Raw genomic sequence first — 18379 nt, forward strand, 5'->3', positions numbered from 1 at the left:
CCTCCCTTGCTGTCCTGGCGTTCCTGTTACTGCTCTCCCCCACGAGTATGTCCCAGCAAGAAGGCAATCTCCGGTACAGCACCAGAGGACATTGTGTGTTGAACAGAACTCTTGCAATGGAACCGAGCTGTGGCTAGGAGCTTTACCCAGAAGCTGCTGTAAGAATACGACTTTCCCCAGATCCTTGTCTAAGGGTCCTAATAAGTCTTCTGTGCAGCGATACCTTGCGGTTCTGTGTGGGTTTGTGGTCCGTATGGCTGGCCATACCTACCCTTGAGTTGCACTGGGCAATGTACCTGGGGGTCACCTCACTGGAAGGAAAGCAGTGTGCAAACTGCATTGGGAAATTGCATTTAGGAAAGCAGGATATTGAGGTTCGTTTTCTGGTGGATATGGGTGCTTCTTACTACCCATAGATGGTTTTGTAACAGTAGTAGATGCTACTGCCCAACGGGAAAAGGTTTCCTTTTTTGGATTAATTAAACATAAGCTAAGAAAACAAGCAGGAATACAGAAATTCTTGTACCTGCCAGGTTACTCTGGCAAGAAATTGAATAAAACTGGAGCTAAGAGTGCAACGATATTGACTGATTAAAAACTGTAACTCTGGCTTTAACACAAACTGGGCAAAACAATGTTGTACCCCCAGGAGTTACAGCAATCTCAAATATGATACACTTAGTGGTGTGGGCATCAGGGCCAAAAATGAAGCCCTAAATAGAAATTAAAAGCAAGAGCTTGCCTAGTCAGGGTAAAGCGGTGCCCTTTGAGGCTATGGGACTGTAGAAGGATAAAAGAAATAATAGGTAACTTTTTGGAGTTTGGATTCCAATTTTGATAGCAAGTGCTGTAGTTTGGTACAAGACTTGAGGGCAAGTACTAGAATAGTTGAATGGATACACTCAGTGGTGGCAAATCCGTGCACTTTATTAACCAAGTTAAGGAACAAAAAGTTTAAGTTTACCTTCTGGATTTGAAGGATGTCTCTTCTGCCTGGTTTGGCCAAAGGAAGCCTAAGGTTATTTGTCTTTGAATAGGAAAGCCCTGATATGGGGGGAAGAGTCTCAGTTAACCTGGACAGTGTTACCCAGGGTTGTGAGAACAGCTGAATGATGGTCAACTCATGAGCCTGAGATCTGGGATCCTCCATCCTAGGGTGGAACTTTACTGCAGCACGTGGCTGCCACAGCAACAAAAGGACTGTGTACAATAGACTGAGAGTTTGCTGCGTTTCTTGGTTTACAGAAAGCACAAATAACTCAACAGGAAGTGACATATTTGGGAAATGAGATTACAGCTGGACTTTGAACCTTAAGGACTGCCAGGAAAAAAGTCATCTGCCAAACCCCTGAGCTGCAAATTGCCAAGGAAGTGAGTAAGGGATGGCCAGGGTGCCTGAGGGCGGTGGCTGCACTGGTACTTGTGGGAATACAAGAAAAGCTGTTCAGAGCAGCAGCTGTGGAGCAAGATAAACAGCATGAGAACCAAGGACACCTCTGCAAGGAGAAGAAGGGTCTCACAGCTCTGATTGGATACGTGCCTGCATGGACAGTTGAAAAGGGTTCTGTAGAATGCTTTGTTGACATGTAAAGGTGTTTGGGAAAGTTGTAAGGGCGGACGGGAAAGTTAGAAAATAACAACTTGTGAAGGTCTATAAGGGATGTGAGAACTTGTAATAAACGATTTGGATCGTTCACATCTGAGTCTGTGCCTCAAACGCTGCAAATGTGGTGCTGATAGGTTGATGGTTGGACTTGTTCTTAGAGGTATTTCCAACCGTAATGATTTTTTTATTCTATGAGGGTTAAGGACTCCAGGACAGTATCAGTGAATACTTCATTCATGGCTTGAAAGCTGAAGCTTGAAGCTGCTGAGGTTGAATGAGGAAGAGTATGTCCTTTGATGTGGTTGAAAACTGATCTTGAACAGACTTTCTCAACAGGATACTCTTTGGTTGGGACAAATACAGAGGAGTGTATTTGTGATTTTTCTTGCGCAGGGTCAGTGATCACTGTCTGCACAACAGTTTTAGGAAACAAGAAAAGAGAAACAAAAAAAACTGCACGGGACCTAAGTAAAATGAATTCTTAATGACTGACTGTGCTAGTGAAACATATTGAGTAGCTTGAAGCTTAAGACAAAGGAGTTAATTGCTTTGTTGTATGTGACTATATGAAGGGTTGCTGTAAAGAAGAATAGTAAACTTGTTATATGGCAAACAGGCTATGAACTAATGGTTGTATCAGTTAGGAAGATTCGTGTTAGTTACTGCCTTTGAGTAGTAAAGCTTGTAGAGCTTGGGAAGAATAGGTTGGAAAAGCTACAGAATTTTCATCAGTAACAGCTTAGACATATATTGGGGTTAGTCTAGTTATGGATTTTATTGCTGTAAGACATGAGGGATGGGCAAAATGACTTGTTCCTAGTCCCTCCCAGTGCTGTTACTCTGTGCTGTTTGTGTGTTTTCAGAAATCTATGTATTACTTACTATTGTGCCTTTGTTCTTTAGTTGTCATTAGTTGTGGCAGGGGTGACAGCCCTTTCTTCACTCTGTTTCCTTACTGTAGAATTAGGAAATTTACAAAGAGGAAAAACGTGAATAGTCAGGAATATTTTGGAAAGTGTTTCCACTGTTAAACACTTCAGAATTTCTCAGAAATTCTGCTTCCCAGCTGTAAAGAAAAGGCTTGTGCATAATTTCAAAGGGTTGAGAATACTTAATCCTGAAATTGTTTATTGTTTTTTTACTCTGTTTTGGCCTTGTACTTTGTCTCCAGTAGTATGTAGTTGGCACTCAGAAGTAATTTGATTCAGCTTGTCCTTCTGCACTGTTTGCTTTCTGTTCCGTTGTGCTGCTTTGCCTGTGGAGTCCTCTAGTCTGAGATCTGTTGTCTCACCTTGCCTGAATTCTGCCTCAACTGAATAGACATAGATTCAAAACCTGTGTTGCATTATTTTCTGGTTTCAGAAGTGTCCAGTCTTTTACTAGACAGACTTTCCTGGTTTTGAGTAACTTCCAAAACTGATAGTATTCCTGCCTGCTTCCCAAGAGTCTCTGTTTTTCAGACAAGGTTATATTAACAAATCCATGAAACCCCAATAGAAATTCTGGGCTCTTTGCTGTGTGTCTACTTGCATCTTCTGCTTTCTGCCCTTGTCTTTGTGATGTCTTCGTTTTGCACATCCTCTTTATTTGTCTTACTTGAGTAAATGAATCCATCTGTCACAATCTTCTCACCTGGATGTCTGAAAGTTCTCTTCCCGGCAGGGGAATTATTTCACTGTTTACCTCTTAACTTTTGTCCTTCCATTTCCTTCTCTGTTACTTTGGTTTTATTTGCTGCAACGCTTCCTCTTCTTTATTTTCAGGAGTACTTCTAATCTCTTAACATGAACTGTGTGTTCCTGTACTTCAGGTTCTCTTCAAAGATTTTTTCCATATCTCTTCTTTGATTTTGATTAATGTTAACTGTTGAGATTTTTCTGGATGTATTCCCAAGACTCAGTCTGAGGTTTAAAATCCATCCAGTAGTACTACTGAATTCAAGTCTGCAATTCAGAATTGCATCGTTTGTAGAGCAGGGCCTTTTTAGAATTGAATTCAGTGGGATGTGAACAGAAGACTCAGGGCAGCAGGGTCTGTTTTAGTTGGATAAGGCTTTTGGTTAACTCTTCTCATTCCTGTAGATATGGATTTATCTTGTTTCATCTACATGCAAAACTTTGTAGTGTAATCAGTTACATAAAAATACATTCTCTTCCCTTCCTGTGTTTCTAGTTCTGTCTTAGTAATTTTCTTGAAATGTGTTAGCACAGTCCTGCTTCATGTAGTTCCTGTCCTTGTTTTTCTGTTCCTCCTGCTTTCCCTAGTCCTGTTCTGATAACCTCAGAAGTACTCTCTGTTCTTCTTAATTTCTTCATGCCTAAATAGAATTGTCTCCTCAACACCAAATCTGAAATGTTTTTGTGTTATCTTAGCAGCCCAAAAGTAAATACCAGGTTAGTTTTTATGAGAATTTCCTTTTCAGCGTCAGAATCTGAGCTTGGTTTACCAGAAGAGCTCAGGAAAACTAATGTTTATTAAAAATCAGTGTATTCTGTAACTCCACCACGTTCGGCATAGTGCAGTTTAGGTTCAATGGAATACAGTATTCTCCTGAAGCTTTGAGATGTTTGTCTTTTTGATTAATGGAAATGGTGGAAAGCATTGTACTTGAATTGCAGGTGTTGTGCTTCTTCCAAGGATTATGAAAATCAGCTGTATTGTCTGGTGCCTTGGGAAAAATACAGCAGGAATTGAAAAGTCCTGCCAGGTTTCATGCTTTTGTTTTGCATGTGGTAGTATTGAGCTATTAAGAAAGACTTCAAATGTTGTGCGGTACAGCTCGTATTTCCTATATGCTTAAAGGGAGAAGCAAAGTCTTTGATACTGCTACAGCTGTTGGATGTGAAGCTTTAATTAAAAAGTTCTTTGCTTTGTTTGGTAGCAATAGCTAAATATCCTGTTGAAGGAAATGTAACTTTTTTTAATCAGGGGTGATTAAATTCTTATGATCACGTTAGCAGATGTTTTGGGACAGATCTTAAACGAAAGTTTTAACAGTCATATCTGTTTCCATTGCTTACATGTCCATTACCAGTAGTTGTGGGTCTGTTTAACATGTTTTTCTTTGCTCCGTGTAATTATTATTTTTTCAACAAAATAACAGTACTTTGTGCTTTTACTGTGTATTCTGCTATTATCTTATTGTAAAACATGGGACCCCATTGTGATGCATCTATGAGGGCTGCTCTGAAAGTAATGCCTCCTATTTTATTATGTCAGCCCATGACATGAGAGGCAGATGTTAGTGGGATGGCAGTAGAGGTTGAACCTCCCCGCCAGTATTCCATTACATTTTATTACTGTGCAATGAAAGCTTTGCTTCTATCATAAGCATGTATCCTTCTCAGTGTCTAGCTTCAGCAGTAGAGGTTTTCACAGAGCTCTGAGAGCAGAGCTACACTTTAAAACTGGTGAGTCTGCCCCATGGGTTGGAAGTGATAAGCTTGGCTTTTGTTTGTAACTTTGAGACAGCTGCTCAAGAGTGGGGTTATTCTCATGTGTGCATTAACAGATAGCTTATTACCTGCTGGTGAAGATTAGTTAAGCATCCATAAATGTTGACGGTTTTTGTCATCACCAGGCATAATGTTAGGATTTAAATGCATTCCCAAAGTGGAAAATGCTCATGAAGATTTCTGTTTGATTGTTTTCAGAGTTGTGGGTTATACTGCTTTCTTTTAATGGGCTTGCTATGACAAATATAAAGCCTGTTCTTTTCAGCCTTTAGTTTACTAGCTATTAACAACAGAATATTTACAGTGAAAAAGATCTAAGGGGATAAACACATTATATTTTAGCACCTCAACATTTGCAAAAAATAAATGGACAAAACCACCTCCCTTCCCACTACAGCACTTATCTGGCAGAACTGGTTGGATTGCTTCTGTTCTCTTAGCTCTTGGGGCTGTTGTTTTGCCACTCATAGAACTGCTTCCCATGAGTTTATGTTGTATTTGCACTGGAGGGGTTGAGAAGCAGCTGAAACTGTCAGCTTCATTCTTGTCCTGCATCCCACTGAATGTGAGCTGTGTATGAACTCAATAAGCAAATACGATTTTTGGTATTGCATTAAGTATATTCCTGTGCTGTGCTCTGGTGGTATGTAACTGTTCAGGCTTTGACATTATTAATGGAAGCATGCCTGACTTCAGCATGTGCAAGGCTTAATCATGAGCATCTAACCCATCTTTTAACAATGAGGCAGAGTTCAAGTAGATTTGCAGGTGATCAGTTGTGCCAGACAAAACTGAATTCCTTCTTTGATAGAACGACCAATTCCTTTTTTCCTCCAGACAAAGAGAAGAGATGTAGTCCCATATGTCATACTTCACTTGTGCTCTTGAGGCTGTGCCAGACAGTAAACAGCTAATTCATGTAAAAGAGATGATCGTTGCGAGAGTTGGTGTTTACTGAAGGAAACAACCGCTTGTGGTTCTTTTTTTTATTTAGGGCAACCACCTCAAAAGCCATAAGCAACAACAAAAATTCCTGCAGGAGTGATTGGAACGAGAAATGTTGGCAATAAGGGGATTTTCCAAGGGCTCAAATTGAGGGCTAGTCTTGCACTGTTTGCAGTAATGACCTTGGCACCAAAAACTCGTTGGGATTTTCTTATGAGAATTTGTGGTGTGTTGTCAGTAGGTGACTACTGAGGAAATGCATGTGCAGCAGAACACATGCGTTTGGGACATGGTACAGATACAGAAAAACCAGTGAGACTGGGCATGTCAAGGCCAATAACAACCCTCCTGGGAGACAGTAGAAAGCCTTACTGTTGCAGCATGGATAACTGGAGAGAAGTGAACAGGAGAGTGGAAGATGTATAGGGAAAGATATTCTGTGGAGAATAAGCTGCAATTAAGGCATTGTACAATGTTCTTCCAGCTGGAATATTACTTGCAGTTCTGGCTACTGTATTCAAGAAACATTGATTGAAGCTGCTTGGAATTCAATGAAGGGAATATTATGGGAATAAAGAGCCTGTTATGAAAGGACAGTAGAGAAGTTTTTCAGTCTGTGGATAAGAACTAATGGCTGGATAAAATAAATGTAAATGAATGGAAAAGCTCTTGCCTCTTAAGGTGGGATCCTGGAAGAGACTCTGTGGTCATTTGTCCAGTGTGTTTTCCCCCAACTCTTTCTGTACAGGGAGTGATATTGTTTAAACCTACCTTTATAAATGAATCAGTTGGGTATCTTACATGAGTTATTGCCTTTGTTTATAAACAGTATTGGACAGTATTGATTTATGTAATTGGAAATGAAAAATCATCATTATGAAGATTTTGTTTGGGACCTGAGCAAGGTCAGTTGAGCTCCCAACACACTGTGGAAGAAAACTTGTTTTTATTCTTGTGAATTATTTTTTTTAATCTCTAATGTCGTTCTGGGAACACTGTTACATCCCTAAAAGGCAGCAGCATATTTAAATTATCCCAGTAATGAATAATTATATACAGTAATGAATAATAATAGTTTCATTATAAGTGTTAAAATTTTCACTGATAGTTATAGGTGCTGAGATGTGGGATAATTTACCAAATGCAGAAATTTAGGATTTAGTGAAATTAATTCAGGTGTAAGAATATTGGTGGCCTGTATTTGACTCCTGCATAGTTTGCAAGGTTCTTGCACATAAAAACTAGTTTTGTGGTATTTTTGCTTCTAATTCTACCCTCTTGTTAGCAATTTGTGGGTCAGGCTGGGTCACATCACACTTCATTTCAGTTTTCAGTTCCTTCTTACTTCATCTACTTTTATTCCTCCATCATACAGGTAGCTAGGGCAGTCGATATATGAATCATTGTGGAGATGACTGTTCCTGTAACATTTGAAAGAAAAAAATTGTTTTTTGATCAAGCGTTCCCAGTAAAAGATAAATAATTCTATGTGAACCAAAAAACTCTGAGTAACTAGTGAAATAAGTTGACCTTTTTCTTTGCAGTTTTGCAGGTAGGAAGACAAACCTGATGAGCTGAATGAGTTTTCTGTTTAGCTGCTGTGTCTGAAATAAAACTAGTTCATAGACTGCATGCAATTTCAGTTATTCATTGGTGGGGTATTTCTTGTTTTGCTTGTAGTTGCCTTGTGGTCACCGGTGTGAAGAGATTTGCCATTCAGGTGATTGTCCTCTGAACTGCAGCCAGAAGGTTAAACTCAAGTGTCCTTGTAAGCGACTGAAAAAGGTAAGTTTTGAAGTTGCAGTTCTGAGAGTGACACATTTTCTTTGTATGTTCCTAGGCTTGTGTACATGGATTGTCTCTGGTCAAGACTGGAATAGAATCAGTTACTTGAGCAGAGCAGCAACAGCAGCTGAAAGTCTGGGTGGAACAATCAAAATATTCACTAAGGAACATAAAATTCATTGTAGAAAATGTTAGCTCCCAGATTTGCAATACCTTTCTCTTCAAGCACACTTCAATTTTTGTAGTTCCATTAGGAAAATAATCAGATGATCTGGAGTGATTTAAGAAGTCAAAGCACATTTTCCTCATTAGGAACTGAGAAGTTTATAATTACATAAATTGGAACAGTCACAGATGTTTTGAATTCCTAATTGATGGTTGTCTGAGGCCCTTAAAGCAAACAGAGGCATCAGCATCCTTAGCTTTCAGCAGAGATAAAGGACAAAGCTTATAGCTATCAAGTATGATGAGGGGAAAAACAGAGGCTGCTGTGACCTCTTGAGGAGTGTTAACTTAATGAAAAATTCACTATCTGGCTTGAACAAAGCATGCTTAAATTATTTTCAAGACCCGGTTAACTTCTGAGCTTTCCACACAGATGCAGTTTCCCCAGAGTTCTTAGCTTCTCCAAGAAATGTCTTCAGAAATCTCAGATCTTGCAGAGCGCATGTTCAAGAGAAAGGATGGTAATGCCCAGAGTACGTGCTTCAAATTGAGCAGTCTCTGCTTATAAATAACTAACTTTTCTTTATTTGTAAGTTGAAATGTTGACTTCTGCCGAGGATAAATTATTTTGTTGTGACTAAGTGCTCTTACTAATTTCAGTTTTTCTTACTCTACTGTGTTCAGTAAAATCAATAATATCATTGGTTGCGTGTATACTTCTGCTTCTTGTTCCTTAAGATATAGGTTTACAGTTGGACTTGATGATCTTTGAGGTCTTGTTTCTTATGCCAGACTTAATTGAATAAGGAAGATGGGTATTTCCATGATAGCTCTGTTACATCTAGTTGTTGCTGTCCCTAATTTTCATACTGCTTTTGGAAAACTGAAATGTGTTATCATCTTCTGCTGAGTTCTGACACTGTATAGCTATTTCAGACCAGTTCAGATTTTATTGTCCCAGAGTGCCGGGATGTCTTCAGTGATTATGTGGATGTCCAACTGAAGTGTGGTAGCAAGAAGCAATGACATTAATGTTTAGGATGCTCACTTTTCACTTTTACAGTGGCCTGAAATGGAACATTCCAGATCTGCTATTCTGAAAGTTTTATGGTCCTTAAATATGATGACGGTTACTTTTTTTCACCCCCTCAATCTTGTAAATTTGATTTTAATAAGGTGGAAAGGTTGTTATGAGTTAATTATATAATTAATAAAAATTAATTCTTATATGATGACAGCCCACTTATTTAAATAGCCACAAAGTGATCCTTCTGATTCCTAGTGAAATGGTGTCTCCCTTCAGAAAGAGAAGAAAACACTATCCCCACCTTAAATATCATCTCACTGTTTCCAGGTCAAGCCCCAAATCCATGCTCTCTTTTGTACAGAGAGCTACAGTGTAGAGGGTAAATGATGGTAGAACCAATAAGCCACTGATAATTGGACTGTGTATTAGTTGCAGCTAATCTGACTGCAGAAATATGACTCGTTTCTGTAGTGTGAAAGATGAGGTCTTTTAACGTTTGCTTTATGCATCTGCCCTTGTCTGAGATCGTAATTAGGATATCTTTGATTCCAGAAGGTCCTTATGCATATTTGCTTGGAGCTGCATTCTTACAGCAGATAGTGTACTTCTTTCTTAGCTTGGATTGGATAGTGTACCTGTATATTTAGTCTTCTGTGCCTGCAGCCTGTGATCTTGAAGATAAGGAGAAACAGAATTGAGTACCTAATATTTGCAGCTGAATTCTCCTCTACCAGTCTTCTGTCTGTGTATACTACTGGTGAAGTTGGGGGTTGACAGGACACGTATTCCAAGCTGCTCTGTAAATATGCCTCATCTGAACCATCACAATTAATATCAAATGTAGGAGCTCATAATTTGAGTGCAAAACAGGAGGATTTTTTCTTCCTTTTCTGGTGTTGAAGTTAACTGTTGCATCATGAGGCTATGCATGTAAACATGCAAGGTCGTATAAACCACTTGAATTTGTAACCCACAACTTGTAGTGGACCATATTCTTAACCATCTAGGCAGGTGGTTTATCTCAGCATGCTGGAATTGCTCTGAAGAAGTTAGTTTTTGGATTTTGCTGTATGCTATGAAAATTGTTCTGCATATTGTCAGAAAGCATGAAAACCAGAATAGCTTCTGGCTATGTTACTGTGCTTTCCTGACAAAATTCTTCATAGGCTAGTAGTATAGATTATAAGATTATAACTTTCTCTCTGTGCTGGTATTCTGTTTTGGTTTTGTTGGTGGTTTTTTTTTGGTTTTTTTTTTCTGTTGTTGTTGTTTGTTTGTTTGTTTGTTTGTTTTGGCCTTCAATGTAAGGGGGAGGAAGGAGAAGGAAGTAGGGGAGATCTTCCCATGACCAGACCTTGCCCTGTAGTTTCAGCCAGTTTAGAGAATTGATACGAAGTTTCAGAAGAGTTACTTATTAGTTACTTTGCATGGTATCTTTTGTAACAGTTCACAAGGTTATATTGCTTTGTCTTAAATAAATAAGTGAAAAAAAAAAGACAAGAAAAATTAAACTGAACCATTTGATTTATCCTTGTTTCAGTTTAGCTTATCAGAAAGAAGGAAAATAGAAAAGGATGCTTGAATACAGTTACAGTTTCAAATAATATTTATTTATTAGCTTCATTCTGTAAATATACCGAATAAAATTGTTTTACAATTTTCCCAACAAAATGAACTTTATAATTAAATTTTTATATAGGGAAATGAATTACAAACAATTCAATTTATACTTAACAGGAAGTACAGTGCAGCAAGATACAAGAAGGCCAAGTTTCACTGGAGTGTGATGTGTTATGCAAGGAAATGAAACGGAAGGTGTCTGAGGTGGTGTATCCATTTTAGTTATGTTGTCTTCATTGCCTTGAGAAAAGTTGGAAAAAACAGGCAGATTGTTATTTTTTCAAGACAGTAATAGCAAGAAATGCAGTGTAACTCAGCGTACAGTTTAATTGCACATTTAATTTTTGGACTATTGAATCTGGCTTATTGCTGAGAATTGCACTACTTGTAGATAGTGTCAACTCACTTGATGAAACACTGTGTTAAGGTAATGCTCTATTACCTCTTTATTTTTAATGTACATTGGAACTGGAGATTTCCTCTTCAGCCAAGAAGTGCTAATCAATGATAATAAAATCATTACTGCTAGTGAGAGCTATAGAAGCACTTCATTTAGGCCTTACTTTTACTTTGAAGGTTAGCAAAGTGTTATCTTGTGTGTTCCTGTCACACAGTATTAGGTGACTGCCACAATTATAGAGAGCTTTCAGCAACTGCATGTGCTTTTCAGCCCATTGTAAACATGGATGCTCTCCAATAATTTTGTTTGAAGTAAAGAAACTGCTGCATAATCTCACCTAAAGAGACAGAGTATCCACATTGTTTTTCTAGGCCTTTTATGGAAACATGAGGAAGTGGTGCATGAACTGGTTAAGTTTCTGGCATTTAATTTGCTGTCTTGAATGCTATGTAACAGTTCTGTAGAGTGATCAGTTGTAGTTCCAGGTTTTATTTTTCATAAAACTTTCTGATGGTGAAGCAAATGTAATTGCATTGACAGTTTCCATTACGACAAGAGCAGTCGAACAATATGAGTATGCATTATCCAATATGTCATTTGGTACAAAAGTGGAGATTTCCTTTTGCTCTAGCAGTCAGGGCATATTTAATTACTTGGAATGAAGTGTGTGAGTGTAAATTACATACATATATAAGGATTTACCCATCAGTGTACAGTGTGCTGAATTGAGGATTGAGTTACTGAAAGCTTAGAGAGTGACTTTATTAAGGAATTTTCCCTGGTATTAATGAATATATATATTTATATTTTCCCCAGGTTTTATATTTGTCATTTGAATTTTCCAGTTAGTCAGAAGTTTAGTTTTATAACATGGTAGCGTCTCTTATGTTCCATGTTTTTCAAACATGAATTGATAGAGGTTTTTCACAGAATGTTTTAGAATCTGAGTAAGCTCACAGCTCACTTGGTGAAGGTTTTGCTCGCTTTTCTGAGAACTGTTCTATAAATTATGGCTCTGTAAGATAATAGTTTTACCTGCTTTTACAACAGTTACTTATCACTTTGTATGTCTGGACAGATAAAAGAGGCAGAAGCCAAAGCTGTTATTGAAGAGGAGAAACGAAGACAACAGGTATCAAACTTAATTCTTCTTCCCCCCCAACCTCGTTGTGTTAATAAATCACTTGACGCACGTGCAGCCCAATCTGTATACTTTGTATAGTGTTTCTCCCAGTTACTGCTTTCAGCTGTTATGTTGTCCTTAGGTATGTGCCATGGGTGATCTACAGTGGTTAAAAGCAAGTATATTTTCTCTTAACAGTTCTCATATCTGTGGGCAAAATGGTAATCATTTGATGTCACATTAGAATAACTGTATAATGTATACATATATTTAAATACAAAATACTTCTGATTTTTATCCATCATTTTATAATTCCTTAAATTCACAGAATTACTAAGTAGCCTCTGTAAGGTTGAATTACTGAGTGAAACTTCTTACTTACTCCCCTTCGTGAGAGTGAAGAAACCTAAATTGGTCTCTGTCCTTCAAGGTCTGGTGGGAGTGGGGAATTTTTTTGTAATTGCTTGCTCTGGTGAATGTGTGTTGTCAGCACTGTAATCCAAGAAGCTTCTGTGCCAGCTGCCTGGAAATACTATCACTAATCTTGTTTCAGAAATTAACCGTAAGCTTGGTTGCTGGTGACAGCTAACTCAGGTTTATCATCTGGGCGCTGCAGCCTCAATGCACTCCTTCCAACAGGCTTGTATGCCTGAGACAGAGCACAGACCCCCCCGGTTGTACACCCCCCATCGGACCCCCCCCCACATTAGATCCCCCCCCATTGTATCCCCCCCCCCATTGTATCCCCCCCCCCATTGAATCCCCCCGCCCTCCATTGGATCCCCCCGCCCTCCATTGGATCCCCCCGTTGTACCCCCCCCCCTCCCCCACTGAACCCCCCCCATCGGACCCCCACCCCATTAGATCCCCCCCATTGGACCCCCCCGGTCTATCCCCCCCCTATTGGACCCCGCCGTTCGATCCCCCCCCATCGGACCCCCCCGGTTCCGGTCTGTCCCCACTCACCGCTTCCTCCTACGGGGCTGCCAACACCTCCGCACTTTACGGCGACGCTGTCGCAAAAGCGCCGCACCCCGCTGCGCTTTACGGCGCGCCGCGAACTGCAACTCCCAGCATCCCCCGCGCTGCGCCGCGTTACGTCTCTCCGGGGACTGCAACTCCCAGCGTCCCCCGCGCGGCGCAGGCGCAGAGCGCGCGGTGTGAAAAAGGCGGGAAGGCGTTGGACGGGAGCTGAGGTGAAGCAAAATGGCGGCGGGGCCGGGAAGGGCCTTGGGGCGGGATGGGCGCCATTGGGCCTCGTTATAGCGGGATAACGGTGTTATTCTGGGACGTGGAGTGAGAGAGACCGGGCGGCCAGGGGGGATTTGAGGGGAAATAGTGAGGAAATGATGCTCAATGGGCGTGTGTTCCCCTCATGTGAGTGGCGCCATGGGCAAAAGGAGGAGCAGCCAGGTAACAGGTAATGACTTAAAATGGCCTCAAAATGGCCAAAAAATGGGCTTAAAATGGTCTCAAAATGTCCTCCAATGGGCCTCCAAGCGGTCTCAAAATGGCCACCAAATGGCCTCCAAGCAGCCGCAAAATGGCCTCAAAATGGCCACCAAATGGTCACAAAATGGTTTCCAAAGGGCCTCAAAATGGCCACAAAATGGCGTCCAAGCAGCTGTTGTTCCTCTTGCAGGTGTTGACCACCATGATGGCCCCAATGTCAAAGTCAGGGCAGGACTGAGGGGAGACAACAAGGGGGGGGACGACTATAGTGGGGACAACAATATGGTGGACAGCAAGGGGGGGGACATCAATGGAGGGGGCACAAATGGAGGGGACACTAATAGAGGGGACACCAATATGGGGGACAGCAATATGGTGGGCAGCAATATGGAGGACACTAATGGGGGGGACACTAATATGGGGGACAGCAAGGGGGGGGACATCAATGGAGGGTATACTAATAGAGGGGACACCAAAGAGGGGGGAAACAATGGAGGGGACACCAATATGGCGGACAGCAAGGGGGGGGACATGATTGGATGGGGCACCAATGGGGAGGACAACAATAGAGGGGACACCAAGGGGGGGGACACCAATATGGCAAACACCAATATGGCAGACACCAATATGGTGGACACCAATGGAGGGGACAAAAATGGAGGGGACAGGGACACCAAGGGGAGGGACAGCAAGGGAGGGGACACCAGTATGGTGGACACCAATATGGCAGACACTAATGGAGTGGATACCAAGGGGGAGGACATCAATAGAGGGGACACCAAGGGGGGGGATACTAATATGGGGGGCACCGAGGAAGAGGAAACCAATGGAGGGGGCAGCAATATGGGGGACACCAATGAGGGGGACATCAATGGAGGGGACATCAAGGAGAGGGACAGAAATGGGGGGGACACCAATAGAGGGGGCAGCAATGAGGGGTATGTAAGTGGAGGGGACACTAATATGGGGGACACCAAGGGGGGAGACAGCAATATGGGGGACAGCAATGGGGGAGACATAAATGGGGGGGACACCAATATGGAGGACATCAGTATGGGGGCCATGATTGGAGGCGATGCTCTGGACTCCCCACCCCCCAGCTCCCCACAGCTATGGGGTAAGGAGCACACAGGTTATGGGGGGGGTTGTTCCAGGATGGGATGGGTGGCTGCGAGCAGCAGGAAGACCAGAACAGCCCTGATATGGGAGACCTGCAGCCCCATAGTGACCCACAGCCCCATAGCACCCCACAGCTCCCCACAGCCCCATAGTGACACTGATGGGGGCACAGAATGCATTGAGGCCACCAAAGAGCCATTGGAGGGGGAGTGGGCAGCCAAAGCGGAGCCCACTTGTGGGGCAGAGCATGAGGAGCGCTATGGGGCTGGCACTGTGGGGTTGCCCCACATCTCAGCACCAGAGCACAGTGGGGTGCCAGGGGGGGGCACCAAGCTGCTGCAGGTAATGCCAGAGTACTATGAGAACCCATAGGGAACAGCCCCATAGCACTCCACTGCAACCCACATTGTCCCACTTCACCCCATAGAGCTCCAGTTCACCCCAGTTTACCCCCCATTCCACTCTAGATTGCCCCAATTTACCCCAGTTCACCCCAAATCACTCCAACTTACCCCAGTTCACCCCAGTTCTCCGCCATTCACCCCCAAATCACCCAAATTCATCCCAGTCCCCCCCTAAGTCACCCTCAGATCCCCCAATCCTCCCCAATTTGCCCCCATTCACCCCAATTCATCCCAGTCCCCCTTCAGGTCACTCTCATATCCCCCAGTCCCCCTCAATTTGCCCCCATTCACCCCAAATCATCTCAGTTCCCCCCCCAAGTCACTCTCAGATCCCCCCAGTCCCCCCCAGTTCACCCCATTTCATCCCAGTTCCCCCCAGTTCAGCCCTTGGTGCCCCAGTTCAGCCCAGTTCCCCCCCATTCACCCCCAAATCATCCCAAGTCACACCAATTCCCCCCCAAGTCACTCTTAGATCCCCCCAATGCCCCCCAATTCACCCCCATTCACCCCAGTCCCCCCCCAAGTCACTCTCATATCCCCCAATCCCCCCCCATTCACCCCCATTCACCCCAGTTCATCCCCTGTTGCCCCAGTTGCCCCCATTTCACCCCATTTCCCCCCCAGCCCCCCACCCCCTCCCAGCCTGCAGCCCCTCTGTGCCCTGTGGACGCCGATGGGGACCCGGCCTCACCCAGCTGCACCCCCAGGTCGGACCCCCCTCCCCCCACCAGAACCCAGAGCTCATTTTGGGCTTAAAAAGCCCCGGATTGGTGCCATTTTCACCCCCTTTGGCCCCCAGGAATGAGGTGGCACCACGTGAGGATGCGTCTGCGGTGCTGGGGGGCTGATCCTCGAGCTGTCCAACCTCAAGTGAGTTCTGGGGGGGGGTTAGGGTTAGGGTACCATTGGCACTTATGGGGTCTCGCTGTCCCCTATGGGGTCTCACTGTCCCCTGTGTGGTCTCACTGTCCCCTGTGGGGTCTCACTATCCCCTATGGGCTCTCATTATCCCCTATGGGGTCTCATTGGTCTCTATGGGGTCTCATTGTCCCTGCAGCCGCCGTGTGATGAGCGCCCATCGTGCCCTATAGGGGTCTCACTATCCCCTATGGGGTCTCACTGTCCCTTATGGGGACTCTCATTGCCCCCTATGGGGTCTCATTGGTCTCTATGGGGTCTCATTGTTCCCTATGGGGTCTCATTGGTCTCTATGGGGTCTCATTATCCCCTATGGGGTCCCATTATCCTACAGCCGCAGTGTGATGAGCGCCCATCGTGCCCTGGAGTCGCTGCTGCGGCTGCGTCGTGAGCGGAGCCGGGGGGTGAACAACAGCAGGAGGAGGAGGAGGAAGATGGAGGGGGACGAGCCAGGATGAAGCTGCAGCTGTGAGTGGGGCTTTATTGGGGGAAAAAAGCCCATAATGGTGCAATAAACACACGAGTGTGAGCAGGGCTGGAACAACACAACTACACAATAACACAACAACACAACAGGGAACAGCTGCTGAGCTCTGCTCCTGGTGCAGAGTGGGGGTGTAAAGTGGGGGTGTAAAGCTGATGGTGCACAAGTGATGGTGCAAAGTGGTGGTGCACAACTGAAGGTGCAAAGTGATGGTGCACAAGTGATGTTGTACAAATGATGGTACAAAGTAGTGGTGCAAAGTGATGGTGCAAAGGTATGGTGCACAATTGATGATGCACAACTGATGGTGTAAAGTGATGGTGTAAAGATGATGGTGCACGAGCGGTGGTGCCAAGCTGATGGTGTACAAATGATGGTGCACAAGTGATAGTGCACTAATGATGGTGCACAGTTGGTGCCCAGCTGCTGCCTTCTGTCCCACATTGCGCTCAGCACAGCCTGGGGATGACACAGAGTGCGTTATTAGTAATAGTAATTAGTAATTACGGCCTTAATTAACATCATCACCACCACAACTGCCCCGACACACACAGTACAATATGTAGGGGCCAACTCCATAACCCCTATAGCCCATAACCCCTTATAACCCCCAGAACCCCACAACCCCAAACCCCAATAACCCCATACCCCTATAACCCCATAAATAACCCCATAACCCCATAAATAACCCCATAACTCCATAACCCACAACCCCATCACCTAATAGCCCCTATAACCTAATACCCCATTACCTGCTATCAGTCACCGCCGTCCCCGTGCTCTCGGTGCATACACAGAGCGATATGACGCCGGGGTGAGCGGGCAGAACCTCCTGGTGTGCGCGTTGTCCCGCGTGGCGCCGCACTGCGGACACACGTAGCGCCGCAGGATGGGGCACAGCACGCGGCCACGCGCGTCCTTCAGAGCGTGGCTGCTCCACACCGCGCGGGACTCCCCGTTACGGCGGCAGAACGGGCAGAACGGGGACGGGAAACGGGGGCGGGCTGATAAGGGGGGGCGGGCCGACAGGGGGCGCTGTGGTGGTGCGATAGTGGGTCGTGATAGTGAGAAGGAGGGCCTTGGTGGTGATAGGGGGGGACATGGTGATAAGGGGGGATGGGGGGGGTCCTGCTGATAAGGGAGGTCCTGCTGATGCTGTGCTGAGCCGTGGTGACACCGACACACCTGGGGACACACACAGACATGGTGGAACATGGCAAATGGCGACCAGGGATGGGGACACCCCCCCCAATATGGTGACCCCAGTGGCAATGACCCCAGTTGACCCCCATTATGTTGACCCCCCCATTATGGCGACCCCCCCCCCCCCATGACAGTGACCCCAGTAATGGTGACCCCAGGTGACCCCCCCAATACGGTGACACCCCCATGATGGCGACCCCAGTGACACTGACCCCAGGTGACCCCCCGGTCACATTGCCCCCCCCTGCCGTTGCCCCCCCCCCCATTCCCATACCTGCCGTCCCGGTTTGGTCCGCTCGGTTCTGTCCCGTCCCGGCTCGGTCCGTTTCGTTCTGTCCTGTCCCAGTTTGGTCCGTTCCGTTCAGTCCAGTCCTATGGTTCCGTTCCCGCAGCAGAGCCCTCAGCAGGGCCGGCAGCCCCATGGAGTTGCACCACGGCTCCCATATAGGGCCGTGATCCCTCATAGGGCCCTGATCCCATATAGGGCTGTGCTCCCTTATAGGGCCGTGCTCCCCTATAGGGCCATGCTCCCTTATGGGGCCGTGCTCCTCTATAGGGCCCTGATCCCATATAGGGCCCTGATCCCATATAGGGCTGTGATCCCTTATAGGGCCATGCTTCCATAGCCGTCCATGCTCCCCTATAGGGCCGTGCTCCCGTTGCCGTCCGTGCT

The 18379-nt window shown here is 44.6% G+C and overlaps 2 long non-coding RNA genes across 2 annotated transcripts; one reads left to right on the forward strand and one right to left on the reverse strand.

Annotated features, from left to right (window-relative positions):
• Positions 1-10571: 10571 nt before the first annotated feature.
• On the reverse strand, positions 10572-12776 carry LOC146757172 (uncharacterized). The gene is made up of 2 exons (XR_014937051.1): positions 12509-12776; positions 10572-10843 (listed from the first exon to the last, which is right to left on the reverse strand). It is a non-coding gene; the product is annotated as an uncharacterized LOC146757172 (long non-coding RNA).
• Positions 12777-13265: 489 nt separating this feature from the next.
• LOC146757173 (uncharacterized) lies at positions 13266-16548 on the forward strand. The gene is made up of 3 exons (XR_014937052.1): positions 13266-13322; positions 15901-15971; positions 16354-16548. It is a non-coding gene; the product is annotated as an uncharacterized LOC146757173 (long non-coding RNA).
• The last annotated feature ends 1831 nt before the right edge of the window (positions 16549-18379 follow it).

Source organism: Coturnix japonica, chromosome 24 (genome assembly GCF_054131305.1).
Source record: "Coturnix japonica strain WE chromosome 24, WE-NBRP24, whole genome shotgun sequence".
NCBI lineage: Eukaryota > Metazoa > Chordata > Aves > Galliformes > Phasianidae > Coturnix > Coturnix japonica.